We start from the raw sequence: 16,385 nt of genomic DNA, 5'->3' as shown, positions 1-16,385 counted from the left end.
ATCTGCACATTTGCTAAGTCACTTCAGTGATGTGTCGCTGAATACCAGAGTTATTGATCTGCTAGGTTCAAGGAAGCCGGCAGAACAAAGTCTCCTGTTCCAGAATAAACAGAAAGTCTGGTGTGGCTTTGGGAAGGAAAGCACAACATATTTCAGCTGTTATTACACTTTACCATCCATGTATGTGAATTGCAAAACAAACAAAAAACCCAGAACTTGAAAAAGCTGAACATGTTCCTAATTATTGTGGAGGAATGATTAAACTATTTGCAAAGGGAAACATTGCCATCTAGCTTCCATTGCCCAAAATGTCATTGTGCTAGGTTTATTTACAAAGTTTGCTTATATCAATTACTGAAGGATATAAGCATGAAATGAAAGGGGTTGATGGGAGTTGGAGTCCAAAAATTCCTTGAGAGTCACAGGTATATAGCTGGATGGGGAAATGTTCAAATTTGCCCCCTGTAGATTGGAGATTATGACTCCGTTTCTGTGGTCATTAAATGAATAAAGTATCTCCACTGAGAAAAATCCACTAATGTGGGTCTCTGGTGCCATCTTGTGTTTGTTTTGTAAAATTTCATTATTCAACAAACTTGAATGCATTTCTAACAGCTAAGACAAAACATGACCATTTTGATACATGATTCCCGTTTATCAGCTATAATAACAAACAACTTCCTCTGTGGCCTCCATTGACTCATTCAACTTTGTTGAAGTAGCAAGGCTACGTCCATTCAAAAATGGGAGATTTGTGGAATGTAGTGGTGGAACGAAACACACACACACACATTTTATTCTGTCATCAGCAAAATGGCATTGTTTCATTCTACAATTACAAAAAACTTTTATTTTTAACAAGTTTCTTGATTGGGACAGTAAAGCACATTGTTAACAGAAACACACACACTGTTGTTGTTGTTTAGTTGTTTAGTCGTGTTGGACTCTTTGTGACCCCATGGACCAGAGCACGCCAGGCACTCCTGTCTTCCACTGCCTCCCCCAGTTTGGTCAAACTCATGCTGGTAGCTTTGAGAACACCGTCCAACCATCTTGTCCTCTGTCGTCCCCGTCTCCTTGTGCCCTCCATCTTTCCCAACATCAGGGTCTTTTCCAGGGAGTCTTCTCTTCTCATGAAGTGGCCAAAGTATTGGAGCCTCAGCTACACACACATATAACTATAGGACAGATCCTGAAGTTGAAACTCCAATACTTTGGCCACCTCATGAGAAGAGAAGACTCCCTGGAAAAGACCCTGATGTTGGGAAAGATTGAGGGCACAAGGAGAAGGGGACGACAGACGACGAGATGGTTGGACAGTGTTCTCAAAGCTACTAACATGAGTTTGACCAAACTGTGGGAGGCAGGGGAAGACAGGAGAGCCTGGCATGCTCTGGTCCATGGGGTCACAAAGAGTCCGACATGACTAAACAACAGATATGCATAGGATTGCATGGCTGCAGTTCTGGTCACCTTGCTTCCAAAAGGCAATTCTAAGAGTTGGGAAAAGTTCTGAAAAAGAACCACCAAAATGATGAAGGCTGGCTCCCTGCTTGTGGAATCCTCTCCCCAGGGAGGCTCATCTGGCGCCTTCTTCATTAGGCAGCAGGCAAAATATTCCTCTTCTCCCAGGCCTTGGGCTAACTTTCTATGGATTTTTAAACTCGTGTGTGTGTGTGTGTATCATTATGATTGTTACTGTTATGCATTTTTGTGTTTTTATATTGTACACCTCCCTGCGACCCGCAGGTGGTGGTACTGTTGCTGTTGGTAACCGTCTGTCTCCTGAGACATTGCCGTGCGCCTCTGGGGGGTGAAGTCAAACCACTGCGCCAGCAGCACCCAAGTAACTTCCTCCCCAGGATGCAAGCCTGGGAATTGCGCGTATGGAGGTCCTGGCCAAGCAACGTGACGGAAGCAGCTCGGTCGGCGCCGCAAACTGAGCTTAGCCAAGCGCCACCTTGGCCGCTGAATCATCAGCCTGCGCGCGCTTCCTTCCCGGAGTTACGAGGGCAGAGAGAGGAGGAAACAAGGTTGCCTAAGGCGCGCGCCGCCGAGCTCAAAGAGCGCCCCGGATAGGGCTCCTGATAAGCCCATCTAAAGGCTCAGCCAGTGAGGGAAGCCGGAGTTGGGTTGGGAGGCGGGCACCCGGAAGAGAAGATGCTCTGTGCTGCGCGCGAGGCTCTCCAACTGGAAACGGAGGGGCGAAAAAAGGCGGCTGCGCGCAGGCACCATGTTTCAGTTTTTGGTGAGTCTTTTCCCAGGGGCGCAGAGGCTGGTTTGGCTTGGGGCAGGGGTGGGCAGGCGTCAGGATCCAAGGTGCCCTTTGGATCTCTCTCTCTCTCTCTCTCTCTCTCTCTCTTTCTCTTTCTCTTTCTCTCTCTCTCTCTCGCTCAGATCCCCCAACCAGGGCCGAGCGCAAAAGAGCACATAGTTAGAATGGGCACAGATCCCCGTTTTCAGTTCCAGAACTTGAACTCAGCTCGCGGTGCTTTCAGGGGAAAGTGTAACCTTGGTTAACTGTCTTCCTTTCATTACTTTGGAAGGTCTCTCTGTTGCTGCCACTGTAAACCAGAGTGGGAGTCAAGAAACTCTTACCGATTTGCTGTACAGTAGTAGGCCACCCGGATTTCGACCAGTTGATCCCGCGATCTAGTGAGGGCAGAGGAGGAGAGGCGAATTTGCTGTCACATTGGGCCTCTAGAAGAGAAAAAGGGTGGTTTGCCTACGAAAGACACCCCCACCTTTTAAATGAGCAGAGGAATAAATTAAGGCATCCAGAGGGCAAGTCTGTAAGTGGGAGTAAACCCCAAGAAAAGCAGTGGGCTAGGTGTGTGTAGGATTGCACCGTAAAACATTTATTTGGGAGTGTGTCCCTCTGACTTCAAACTTCTGAGTAGATACACAAAGAAGGTTGTGTTGTGAGCCTGGAAACTTATACAGTGGTACCTCGGGTTAAGAACTTAATTTGTTCCAGAGGTCTGTTCTTAACCTGAAACTGTTCTTAACCTGAGGTACCACTTTAGCTAATGGGGCCTCCCGCTAACGCCACGCAGCTGGAGCACTGTTCTCATCCTGAAGCAAAGTTCTTAACCCGAGGTACTATTTCTGGGTTAGCGGAGTCTGTAACCTGAAGCGTCTGTAACCCGAGGTGCCACTGTATATCCCTTCCCACGCCCAAGGTCTGCTGTTGTTTATTAAATTTGTTGGTCGCTTTCGTCTTGCCCAGGCCAGCTCAAAGCAACTTACAAACAAACAGAGACAAAAACAGAGGCATCTAATGTTTCCCCATCCCAATTGTTCTAAGGATGAAAGCTTTCTCCTGACCCACATTTGTGGCAGCTGTCAGCAGCTCAGTAATATGGCATCTATTTGGTAGTGTCTGTAAACTGCTGTTGTAATGACACTGTTCAGTATTTTCTCAGCATCATTTCACATGGGTTAAGTGCTCTTCTGTTCCACTTACAAATCATAAGGGCGGAATAACTGCTCTGAGGAAGGTCTGGCCAGCCTAATGTTCTTTTTCCATTAGTGATGTCTTTGGAAACTCACAAGCAGGGCATCAAGATAGCAGCCATCCCCCCTTGCTTGTTCCTAGCACCTTCTTGATACATTCCTGGGCTTATTTTGTCTTTTCAAACACAATCAAGCTGCTTTCCCACACTGTCATCTTTGTATGCCCTCTGCCTTAAGCTATCTATTTCATGCAGCCTGACAACGCTTTCCAGAGGCCATACAACCCCTTAACATATCTCAGAAAACAACACTGGTTGTTGTTTTAAATAAAGCCATTTAATTGTGTCCTGTATATATATTGGAACTATTGGTCCTGTGGATCGCCAGATATTGCTGAACTCCATTTCCTATCAGCCCCAGTCAGCATGGCCAACAGCCGGGGATGATGGGAGCTGTAGTCCCAACAATGTCTGGAGGGCTATAGATTCCCCACCTCTGCCGTGCTGGTGGCTGCAGTAGGCTAGATCATGCCTGATGTGTTCAATAGTGCATCTCAAAACCGGGTGCTCCACCATCTTAAGAGTGTATTCCTCATTATTGAGGACCAACACAATTACAGTGGTACCTCGGGTTACATACGCTTCAGGTTACAGACTCCGCTAACCCAGAAATACTACCTCGGGTTGTGAACTTTGCTTCAGGATGAGAACAGAAATCGTGCTCTGGCGGCGTGGCGCCAGTGGGAGGCCCCATTACCTAAAGTGGTGCTTCAGGTTAAGAACAGTTTCAGGTTAAGTACAGACCTCCGGAACGAATTAAGTACGTAACCAGAGGTACCACTGTACTATTTGCCTGTCAAATTTCTCCTTGGGATTCCCTGGATTTTGATCCATTGGGGGCCTATGCATTTCCTTTTAGATCGATGCAACAATATCTTTGCATCAATTTTGCTTAAGTGCTTTGGTGATAGCGCCTGATATTTGTTAATGCATTTTGACATATTTATCCCTGTGACCTTTCACACAGCCAGGCAGTTTGCTGGACCAGTTGTTGTTAGTGCCCACAACATACCAGAAGTTTCCAAGTTGTGGGTTTCCTTTTTCTTTTTCTAATTGTCTCTAGAAAAACAAGATATTAACTTGTCCATATCCAAAGTTCAACTCGTTTCATGCCTGATAAGGTGCATGCCTTCCACTCTTCCCCTGTTTGTTTCACTGAGCCGCTGCTGCAATCCTAGACCCACGTACCTGGGAATAAACCCCATTTGAAATCAGTGGGACTGAACAGCATAATTCTGTGCATGTCATCTCAAGTTCTTTGGGAGAGAGCTGTTGTGCTCCGGTCCTGTTTGCTTGCAGGCTTCTTGCTGGCAACAGATTGCCCATTGAGAACAGGACGACAGAGTAGATGGACCTATGGGCAGATCCAGCAGAGTTTTTCTTATGTTTCAACCTGGATGTTGAATTAATGGAACTTCAGATTTCTAAATATTGGCTCAGAAATGTAGTCACACGCTCATGTGGATAGGTAAATCAGCCACATGTATCAGTGCACTGCAAATAATGTACAGTCATACCTTGGGTTACAGACGCTTCAGGTTGCGTGTTTTCGGGTTACGGATGTGCCGAAACCCAGAAGTACCAGAACGGGTTACTTCCAGGTTTCGGTACATGCGCAGAAGCGCTGAATTGCAACCCGCATGTGCACAGATGCGGCGCTGCAGGTTGTGAATGCTGCAGGTTGCGAATGTGCCTCCTGCACGGATCATGTTTGCAACCCGAGCGTCCGCTGTATTACATCTATATTAGCAAATGCAAATCTTATGCACATTGGTGTTCTCTCTTGCTGTTTACCGTGATGCATAGTTGCTACCCTATTGCAAAACAACTACTGCTTGCTCCAGTGCCGTGTTAAAAAGGAAAGGTGGGATGCTGGAGATGGAATGGTTTCTGGCCAGGGCATCTGCACCAAGAGCTGAACAACTTCCCAGCATTTTCAGCTGAAACACTGAGAACCGGAATCACAGACTTGTAGAGTTGGAAGGGACCATGAAGGTCATCTAGACCAACCCCCTTTTGATGCAGGAATCTTTTACCCAACGTGGGGCTGAAACCCATGGCCCTGAGATTAAGAGTCTTATGCTCTACCAAACAAGCTATCCATAGTCAGTAGAAGTCTGGATGTCTGCTAGGTAAAGGTAAAGGTACCCCTGCCGGTACGGGCCAGTCTTGCCAGACTCTAGGGTTGTGCGCTCATCTCACTCTATAGGCCAGGAGCCAGCGCTGTCCGCAGACACTTCCGGGTCACGTGGCCAGCGTGACAAGCTGCATCTGGCGAGCCAGCGCAGCACATGGAACGCCGTTTACCTTCCCGCTGGTAAGCGGTCTCTATTTATCTACTTGCACCTGGGGGTGCTTTCGAACTGCTAGGTTGGCAGGTGCTGGGACTGAGCGACGGGAGTGCACCCTGCCGCGGGGATTCGAACCGCCGACCATGCGATCGGCAAGTCCTAGGCACTGAGGTTTTACCCACAGCGCCACCCGCGTCCCCTGGATGTCTGCTGGTTGGCCATTATAAGCCAGGCAGGCCAGAGATTCCCTGCAATCACCTGATTACTCACCTCCCTGTCAAGATCTTGCATAATGGCTCAGGATACTAATCCTAGCCACCCTTGAGCCAGCCACATAAGCACTTTAAAGCCATTTCTGTGGGGAGGGGTCAAGCATATGCTTAACTGTCCCATTGAAATGAACTGTCCCATTGAATTTGAAATACGTGCTTTTATTTTCCACTGGATTGTTCCTGCTGTATTCCTGGGACTCCCTTGGGCAACTCACGACATCCCTGATTCTTACACTTCTTGAAATACAGTGCCACACAGATGTTTGCTTCCTGAGCTTTGGCTATATTTTGATCAGGCATTAGTAAGATGCATGTAAAGTTCAGAGGTTCACATGTCTCCTTTGCAGTAAACATTAGGACCATGATCCCATAAACAGAGCTACCGGGTTTCTTATTGAAAGACATTCTGTGTGCTTGAGCAAGAGGCAATAGAATTGCATTGTTATTCCACCCTTCCTCCTGGGAACTTGGAACACAAAAGGCCATAGGTCAGTGGAAGAGAGCATGTTTTGTATGCTGGTCTCTAGTTCAGTCTTTGGCACCTCCACCTACGGTTGGGAGATACACCCGTCTGAAACCATTGAAAGCTACTGCTGGTCAGCATAGATAGATCATACTGAGCTAGATGGACCAGTGCTCTGACTCAGTCTAAGGCAGCTTCCTATGTCCCTGCCACAATCCTGCGAGGTAGATCAGGTTGAGAGTGAGTGACTGGCCCAAGGCAACCATGAGATGAGCCTGCTGGATCAGGCCAGGGGTCCACCTAGTCCACCTTCCTGTTCTCACAGTGGCCAACCAGATGCCCAAGCAACATAATCTCAGCATAACCATTAAAAAGGATTCCTGAATTGACATACAAATTGCGAGACAAGGACAACTGTGACTTCAAGGAAGAATGGGAACTGTATACAAACTATTTAAAAACACAACAAAATGAATTGGACTATTGGCAGGTTTTGAATAAACATACATAGATTTACTGTTGATAATGTAAGGATTTGTATAATTTTACAATATGCAGAGAATAATATGTGCTGAGAAATCAGAGAGAGGAGCTGAGGGATGTCTCTGGGGGAGGGAGGGTTTGAGGGGTGGGGAAAAAGGGGGGGAAATAATAAATGTGTTATGTTTTGATAAGTTGTCATGTTAAAATTGCTAATAAAAAAAAAGAATTCCTGAAAATACAGGGAAGTAGCATCCTCTAAAATGTGCAAGAGTTCCGTGGAAGACGCATAGGATGGCAAACTGATGTGCAGTAGGTTTTCGAAGTTTGGGCAATCTGTGCATTGGGTGTGGCTGCACATTCCCTTTGAAATGCACTCCCAGTGAACATCAGACAAGCACCTAGTTACTGGCATTTAGGCACCTACTTTAAACTCATCTCTTCACCTAGGCTTTCCCTGGGAGGTGATCTTACTATCTTCTTGCAGCATGGTTTGGAAATCACAGGCCTACAAATCAGCCCCCAGGCAGCACATCTGTCTGTCCATTTTAATAAAGTTGCTCTGTGTGGAGGGTCTACATGTTAAAGTTCTGTTTTTCATGGGCATTGTATGTGATGCTCCTGGTGATTGTGGCTCAGAGATGTGCTTAGAGAGTCTTGCAACCTTTAAAGCTACTTTCTCTAACCAGGTTCCTCCAGATGTTTTTTGGACTTCATCTGACCACTGGTCATGCTGCCTGGCTTTGATGGGATCCGTGGTCCCAAACATCTGGAGGACAACCAGACTAGGGAAGGCTGTTGTAAATGGCATCCTGTGTCCATATTTAATTCCAAGTCCAGACTTTTAATTAAATTATTGCGGGTGTTTGTGTAATTTTACAGTAAATCAGACTTTAATTTGTTTTTCTCTTTTATTTATACAGCTACCTAGCTCAGATGCTGATCTTTGTTGAGAGTCGGCCTTTTGTTGTTGTTGCTATTGATTTTCTTTTTTAAACGCTTCACAATCCAAAGCAAAGTTGGAATCGTTCGAAGGACGTCTCTTATTTCTCTGGCTTTGTCTCTTATTCCTCTGACAAAACGACAGATAAGACTCGCAACAGAGGGCATCCTTAAGTATTCTTCTTTGATGGAGTAGATGTCTGATGTTCTCTTGCGTTGCAAATCCACAATAAAAATCACTTCTGTAGAAGACTTTCTGATTAGTGTCTGAGAACCGGAAGAATGGAAGAGGGAAAAGCTGACATATTCAGCCTTGCCTTCTCTTCCCTGTTTTGGTAACTTACAGTGTCGGGACTCTGCGCCTTCCTAGTTAAGACTGTTGCAGGCAGATAAAGGGATAATCTCATAAACGGGGCTTTTGTTTTTCAAAAGACCAAAGTATCTATGTGCTTTTTTAAAGGACTGTGCATAAAATTAGGATAACTGTGGGAAGCCCTATACATTCCAGCCAGTGTTTTGCAGTCCTCACTTGGCATGCAAATTGCCGATTGTCAAACGGGCTGCCAGCTTTTTCCCTCCTAAGACTATTTAAATCCACTTGCAGATGCCGCAGCAAGTAAAAAGTACTTTAAAATAACGGAAAATGAGCTGTGTGTAGGCCCCACAGGGGGAGGGTATTTTGCTTCAGCAACTGACCTTTTATGAACTCCGAAATAAATGTGCCAGAGTACATGGTTGCCACTACCTTAAACTCTGAGGGTGGGATTCAGTGTTGTGCTGTGATGAACTTTCCATCTGCACAAAGCATCACAGCTTGCCAAATGGAAACACCACCCCTTTCCCCACCCACATGCTCTGATATCAGGCTTCACCTGACACAGAATGCCACAGAAGAGAGAATCAGGATGCAAGATGGCCTTAACAGAATGGAGAACTGGGCCAAAACTAACCACTGGCCTGATCTAGCTGACTATTCTTATGTTCTTAACATGAAGATAAGGTAAAGGTAAAGGGACCCCTGACCGTGACTGACTCTGGGGTTGCGGCGCTCATCTCGCTTTATTGGCCGAGGGAGCCGGCATACAGCTTCCGGGTCATGTGGTCAGCATGACTAAGCTGCTTCTGGTGAACCAGAACAGTGCATGGAAACGCTGTTTACCTTCCCGCTGGAGCAGTACCTATTTATCTACTTGCACTTTGAGGTGCTTTCGAACTGCTAGGTTGGCAGGAGCAGGGACCCCTTTGTGGGGATTCAAACCGCCGATCTTCTGATCGGCAAGTCCTAGGCTCTGTGATTTAACCCACAGCGCCACCTGCTTCCCATCAACGTGAAGATAGGTGTGTCCAAATAAACCGAATGTCAATGAACAACAATTCCCCTCTTCCCTGGCTGCTGGGAGTTGTAGTTCAGCCACATCTGGGTGGCCAAAGTTTCCCCCACGCCTAAAATAGACAGAGCCAGCTGAGACCATGTTGTTCTCATATAGATATTTGATCTGTGGTTAGCTTTGCCCGTTGACATGCTCCAGCAACTGCCTCAGAGCAGTCAATTTTTCCGACCACCAATCGATGGAATGGTGCCGGTACGCATTTTATGTTCTGTTGGCCTGAAAGCAAAAGAGGTGGGGGGAGGAGGGAAGGAGGAGTGAGTGGGTACTGCTTTTGAGATGCAATCTGTTCCCACACCACACCCCTCAGTACCCGCAAGTACATGGCAAGCGAAGCAGGACACTGAGGTCCATAAATCTGTTTTCTAAGAGTGGAATGGTAAGCATGACTGTGTTGGAACCAAGATAAATTAGGACAGATGTACCGAAATACTGGATGGGCAAGGAGGAGAAGTTTGGATTAAGAGCAAGGATGGATATATATATATATATATATATATATATATATATATATATGGAGCTGGATCATGAGATGGAAATCTTGTTAGGATGTTAGTTAAAAGAGATACGGTGCCAATGTGAAGCATTTTTTGAGAAGAGTTGGATGCAAATGATGTCTTAGCTTCCAGCTAGACTAAATGTCTCTTGGCCTGTTTCAGGCACTGCACTATTTCAGAGCAAGGAATGCGGCAAATAACTTTGGGGTACACTGTGTGTTTTGTGACGGCACATTCATATGCAGCGGAGTCCAGCAAATCATAAACAAGGCAATGTTCTTTGTTTAATGTGACTGTAAAAAGAAGCCAGTGACTTGAAAAACAACAACCTATTTTACTTTTGAAACTCAAAGAGTGTTGGTTTTGCTGTATGAAAGAGAATGGCTTTTTTTGTTTGGAAATTGGCCATTGTGTCCTGGACTGTTCTGAGACTGTGATCCCTAAGTGACCTCCAGACCATGCAAGCCACTAGGGGTGTTTTTTGAGAGCTGTAGCAGGACAATCAGACTCGAGTTCTGGCACCGTCCTCAAACTGGCTTCATTCATACATATATACACAGAGCATCTTCAAGGGTAGCAAAAGCAGCATATATGCATAAAATAACATATTACACAATGGGACACGGGTGGCGCTGTGGGTTAAACCATAGAGCCTAGGACTTTCCGATCAGAAGGTTGGCGGTTTGAATCCCCGCGATGGGGTGAGCTCCCGTTGCTCGGTCCCTGCTCCTGCCAACCTAGCAGTTCGAAAGCATGTGCAAGTAGATAAATAGGTACCGCTCCAGCGGGAAGGTATACAGCATTTCCATGTGCTGCTCTGGTTTGCCAGAAGCGGGTTAGTCATACTGGCCACATGACCCGGAAGCTGTATGCCGACTCCCTCGGCCAATAAAGCGAGATGAGCGCCGCAACTCCCGAGTCTGTCACGACTGGACCTAACGGTCAGGGGTCCCTTTACCTTTATCATATTACACAAAATAAAATGGATGTAATACAAACTCATTTTTTTAAAAAAACAAGACAATTTTATAGGAGCTATTATCAAGCACATGGCCATGCAACCTGTTTGTTTGACTTTCAGCATTGAAATGAGTATTAGACCATGTTTATCTTTGTGTAGCACTGAAATTAGTATTAAATACTATTTAGCTGCATGTAGCATGTGTTAATTAATTAATATCAAAACACCCACATTGGGGGGCGGGGGGGGGGCGGAAGCTTTGTTAGCTTTTCAAGTAAAATTTAACCCGTACAAGAAAATGCATAACAAGAGTGTTGCCTGTTAATGTGCCAATTGACAAAAATAAGTGCTACGTGCCATCCTCCTGAAAAGTCATATATTAAGTTAATAACTGATGGTATGGAAAAGTGAGCAACCAGTTTTTAATTTTCCATAGAACCTTCTTAATCACTGTATTTTCCCCAAAAGAATGTGTTTTGTGACCATGACAGAAGACGCCGGCTCTCTTTATTATTCTGTTGCGTGCTTGCTGCCTTGTAGCCGGATGTTAATTAGGAAACAAGTCATACTTTATTATTATTTCTTAAAGTTGGCATTCCGATATTGGCACACCAAGCTCCAATCCACAAGCAACTTTATGTGCAAGATTTTAAGGGTTAGGCAGATTGTTTGCTAGCAATCTGACATTTTTAAAATCTCTTCTGCCCTGAGACATTGTTGGGAGAGGAGGCACACTTCCTGCCACCTCCCCTTATTTCTCCTCTGACCCAAATCCTGCCTCTTCTTCTTCCACTTCTGCCAAGGACTTGGAAGATGACCACTTCATTCCTTGCTGGAAGAAATGATACTCTAGCAAGGTGGGAAGAAACCCCATTTGAAGGCAGTTTCTCCCAGGACCTAATGGCAGCAGATTAAGAAGTGGTGGCGCCAGAATCTCCAGAGGGGAAGCAGCACAATGCAATCAAGTGAATTGGGCGGAAAGAGAAGTTCCCATCTTCCTCTAGCGTAGCCTTCTCCTTCCACCCATGTGTTAAGATGCTATTGCCAACCCCAATCCCTAAAATCTTGAACAGTGAGGACTTCACTGCATACTTGTTCTTCTCAGATGATGGCTGGAGAGGCATTTAGGTGCCTAGCGTGAGGGTAACATGTATGGTTTGTAACCTATAATTTCTTCAAGCCAATCTGGTGTAGTGGTTGAGAGTGTTGGACCAGGACCCAGATGACCACAATTCAAAACCCCATGCAGCCATGAAGCTTTACTGGGTGACCTTGGGCCAAAGGGGGTTGTGAAACTGAGTTTTTCATGGTGCACACAATCCGAAATTGGCTTTGCTCTCCTGTTGCAAGCACTAGATTGTCTAGCTCCTACAAAGTGTGATATATGAATTCTCAGCTCCTGAAATAGTGCCCCCACTTTTCCAAGTTTAATTGTTTAAGGCAATTTTAACTTTACTGTACATATTTTTTTATTCCACAGCTCTTTCTACACCCAGTGGCAATAAAATCTGCATTTCTTTTGTGGCTGAAAAATAGATCCTCTTGTGGTTAAACCAGCAACCACAGGCATTGAAATATTTTCACCACTTGGCGACACATTTATCCATTTAACATTGCAAGATTTGAGGACTTTATCATCCAGATGGAAGAGGTTTACGAGGCCCAAGCTCTCAGATGCTGGATTGGGAAAAACAAAAACCCTTTTGCATAGAGTGGTCACTGCTGGGTTAGGATAAACCTTTAGTCTGTCTTAAGTCAGGGTTTCGGAATCTTTTCAGCCTGAGGTCCGTATTTCTTCATGGGTAGTCTTTTGGGGGCTATATACCAGTGGTGGTTGGGAGCGGATGCAAACGTAGGCAGAGAAGTGGATGAAACCTTTGTGTGTTTCTACCACACAAAAGTCAATATGTGTACAGACACTTTTCTCCGCCTTCCTTCCAGGAAACCAAGAGACCTTGTTGATGTTTAGTGGCACATTACCAGCCAGGCAAAAACACTCAAGGAGGATGTTCCCCGTGAAAGATATTTGCAGCTTGGGGAGAGTCCTGAAGGCCACATTTGGCCTCTTGAGTCTGTGGTTCCCCATCCTAGATCTATGACAATTTCATAGTGGGCATGCAGTCATATTGGATCCAGTGTCAGGGGTCAGGGCATGGCATGGTTGGACATCCACTAAGGTCCATGACCTGGGAAGGCGCCCACCACAGGGACGCTGCCTGCTCTACTACCCCTCAGTTTAATATTGGCACCCCTTTGATAGCTTGTGCTCCAGCCCGCAGTGGATGAGTTGGTGAGAGGCAATTGCAGCAAAGAGGAAGCAGCAGCTTTCTCCTTTGCAAGCAGCAATGGCAGTAGGGAGAAGGAGGGAGACCCCCCCCCCATGCCTTTAGCATGTTACATAACATCACCACTCCCATGAAAAAAATCCCCTGGCGCTTGTCAAGTGCTAGGAAGTGTTTGAAATTTTTACAAAATTCCTGCATTTGTACTGAAAATCATGACTGAAGGAATTAATTACAGTATTTGCTACGTAGCTTAACTTCCGAAGCAAGCATTATGAGCAGCAGAAACCACTTGGCAAAAACCAGCAGCTGAGAATGTGACAAACACTTTAATGAGTATCAGGTTTGTTTTGAAACTGGCAAAAAGTTGTTTTTTTTGTTTTTTGTTTTAAAAAGCTTAATGGAAGAGAAGCTATATCCTTAAGCACATTCACCAGATGGGAGAAAAGTATAATCCTTGTCTATCCTTTTTATTTCTTCTTTAGGTTGGTTTTGCACTTGGCAATGTAGTTGGGATGTATCTGGCCCAGAACTATGATGTAAGTATTATTTTGCTAGTTTTCTACTGCTGAGCTTCTGTTAACATTGTTTATGGGGTTGCAGTTTTGTGGTAAGGCAGTTCCATGTTCTGGTTCATACCATTTTCACATGTTCACTTAGAAATCCACTCTGTCCTGTTTCCTTGTTAATCTGATATATTTTAAAAGTCAGTACCAGTTGTCTATCAGCAAATTTTGAAGTGCAGGAGCCCATCGTGACAAACCCTATATCCATACCCCTATGGAGAGTCCAAAAACGGAGTCAGCTGCATTGACCCTTATCTAACACACATAAAAAGATAAGAAGGGCCTGCTGGATCAGGCCAGTGGTCTATGTAATTTAACATCCTGTTCTCACAGTGGCCAACGAGATGAAGCCCACAACCAGGACCTGATGTAGGTGCTTCCCCCCTCACACAATTGATGAAGGGAGGCATGCCCACACCATTTCATTGTGCAGTATCTTTTTCTGCTCTTTTAGAGTTGGCAGCCATTTTGTGTGATGTAGCCTCCACAGCAGCCATTTTGTAGCAGGTGCCCACAGCAGTTTCTCAAAATCCCAGTGCTTCCACTGGCCCAAAAAGGTTGGCAATATCATTGAAATTCTATCAATGTAACCCAGACCAGATTCCAACGTATAGTTAGTACAGTAACAACTTAAACACGTTGCAGGATTCCCCAAAAATAGACCAAAGGCAATTGTATTTCATCCAATAGAGCTTTACTGCTACTGAAGGCAAATAAGCATAATGGTCACAAATCCAATACATACAGGATTGGCACTGTCCATAAGAAATCCAGTTGCAGCAGACTTAACTTAAACTTACAATAACTTATAATAAGTCTAAACCTTAACACTAAGCATACTACGTATAGAACACCAGAACAAGAGAGAGACAGAAAGAGAGAGCCCTGTTGTAGGGTTTCAGAAACCAAACAATAATTCTCTTCCCCCTGCCCACCTGCCAAACACCCAGCCTTTCTTACCACACAGACTGATGAAGATAAATGGAAAGCTTGCTCACTGCATTGTGGCATTTTGGTTGGCCTACTGATGGTATTGCCATGCTACAGACAAAGAATTCTGTGAACAGTAGAAGATTCTGATATCCTGTTCTGCTTTCAAATAGGTTCCGAACATTTCAAAGAAGATTGAAGACATCAAGAGAGACGTGGAAGCTAGAAAGAAGCCTCCGAACGACAAATGATGTTTACCTAGCCGTCTCTGTATTAAATGTAGATCATGTAGTTTTGCCACTAGGTCGCAGATGCCAAACCTTCATGTGGCTTTTCTGGATTTCCTTCAGATGTGTAGTCTTGAAAAACCAAGCTGCCCTCAGGCTGAAGTGTCACCACATCCAAGGGACCTTCTAGCACTTTCTGGATATTTGACTTCTTTTTCTTTCTTTCTTTTTACCCCATGTGTAATAAGAAAAACCATGCAGGGAGAGACTAAGAGATTGGACTATTGTTCTCAGTGTTTGTTTTCAATAATATTTTCTATTCAGTATTAATTTGATTTCGGAGTAGAGTAATGAAATTAATTATTCCAGTGTGACAATCAGTAATGGTCTGGCTGTAGAAGTGACTCATGAAAGAAATTAAAATGCATCAGGAATTAGCATCCAAAGATTTTTAATGGTATTTTAAAAATTAATTCAGTATTTTTTTGTACAACCTATTTGTAATATACTAAATCACAGATAAAAGTCCTCCTCTCTTTCCCCCCTCTGAAGTGAGAGGCTTTTTTATTTTATTTTAACCTTGTTGATTCTTGTGCTGTGTATTTTCCATGCAAAAGGAGTGTGAATTATTGAGCAAATCAGAGAACTCTGAAATAGTTTCCGGTCTTGCTTTCACCCGTTTTCTTCTCTCAGGCATTTTGTATGGTTGCTCCTTAGATTCAACATTGGTTGCTTTTTTAAAAGTCTTACAAGATGCCCAATAACAAAGTTGTTCCCTGTGAAGAGGAATTGTCTCTCAAACTACTTCGAGAATTGTAACTCTTTGAGGACAATTTGGGTCTCTTGACGACTATCAACACCAGTAACAAAGTGCAGCTCCCAGAATGCTTTGGGGGAAGCCATGGCTGTTTAAAGTGGCATAACAGTGCTTTAAATGCATGGTGTGAATGTGGCCTAATTCTTGTTTTGTCCCTGGTCTGCTCTCTGCTGAGTTCCATAAGGGTGCCTCTCCTGAGATATATGGCAAGTTAGCAGGTATGAGGGGGTAAGAGCAGACTGAGGTGGGTAGATCAGTGCCTCATTCACCCTAATGAACGAGTGTCCACTATTCAGACATTCACTTACATGCAGTTAATACTGTGCGAACTGGGAATACAGGGCCATGGGTGTTCGGCCCATGCTTGCCCCTTCCCAAAGTTGTAGATACAATTGGGAGGGTATCTGCATCAAGGTGGTCCATGGGATCCCTCTCTGCAGCAGTCACCATGGAAACTCATGGGTTGCATTCCACTGGACAGATTTCTGAGGCATTAGCATGGGTACATTGGAGGTCGGGGGTGTGGAGCCTGAGGCCTGAGAGCTAAATGTGGCCTCTTTGGGGCTCTTCCCATACCTTTCCTCCCATATCAACTTCTTTTATTGGCTGGAATGTGTCCTTGAACTCTGACAATTCCTTCCTAGAGGGAGGATGAAGTATGTAAGTGTGATGACGCTGGGGGCAGATGCTCCTTCTTCAGTGGGTGAGGTTGTGGACTCCACATCAGAAGGGGAGCTGCACCCAGGATCAGCCC

At 44.9% G+C, this 16,385-nt stretch overlaps 1 long non-coding RNA gene across 1 annotated transcript; it reads left to right on the top strand.

Annotated features, from left to right (window-relative positions):
• The first annotated feature begins 2,005 nt into the window (after window positions 1–2,005).
• Window positions 2,006–15,365, top strand: LOC310658977. The gene is made up of 3 exons (XR_014502553.1): window positions 2,006–2,248; window positions 13,577–13,630; window positions 14,761–15,365. It is a non-coding gene; the product is annotated as an uncharacterized lncRNA (long non-coding RNA).
• Window positions 15,366–16,385: the final 1,020 nt, after the last annotated feature.

Source organism: Podarcis tiliguerta (assembly GCF_965153285.1).
Source record: "Podarcis tiliguerta genome assembly, chromosome: 10".
In the NCBI taxonomy this organism is placed as follows: Eukaryota; Metazoa; Chordata; class Lepidosauria; order Squamata; family Lacertidae; genus Podarcis; species Podarcis tiliguerta.
This window is presented reverse-complemented; position numbering and strand designations above follow the sequence as displayed.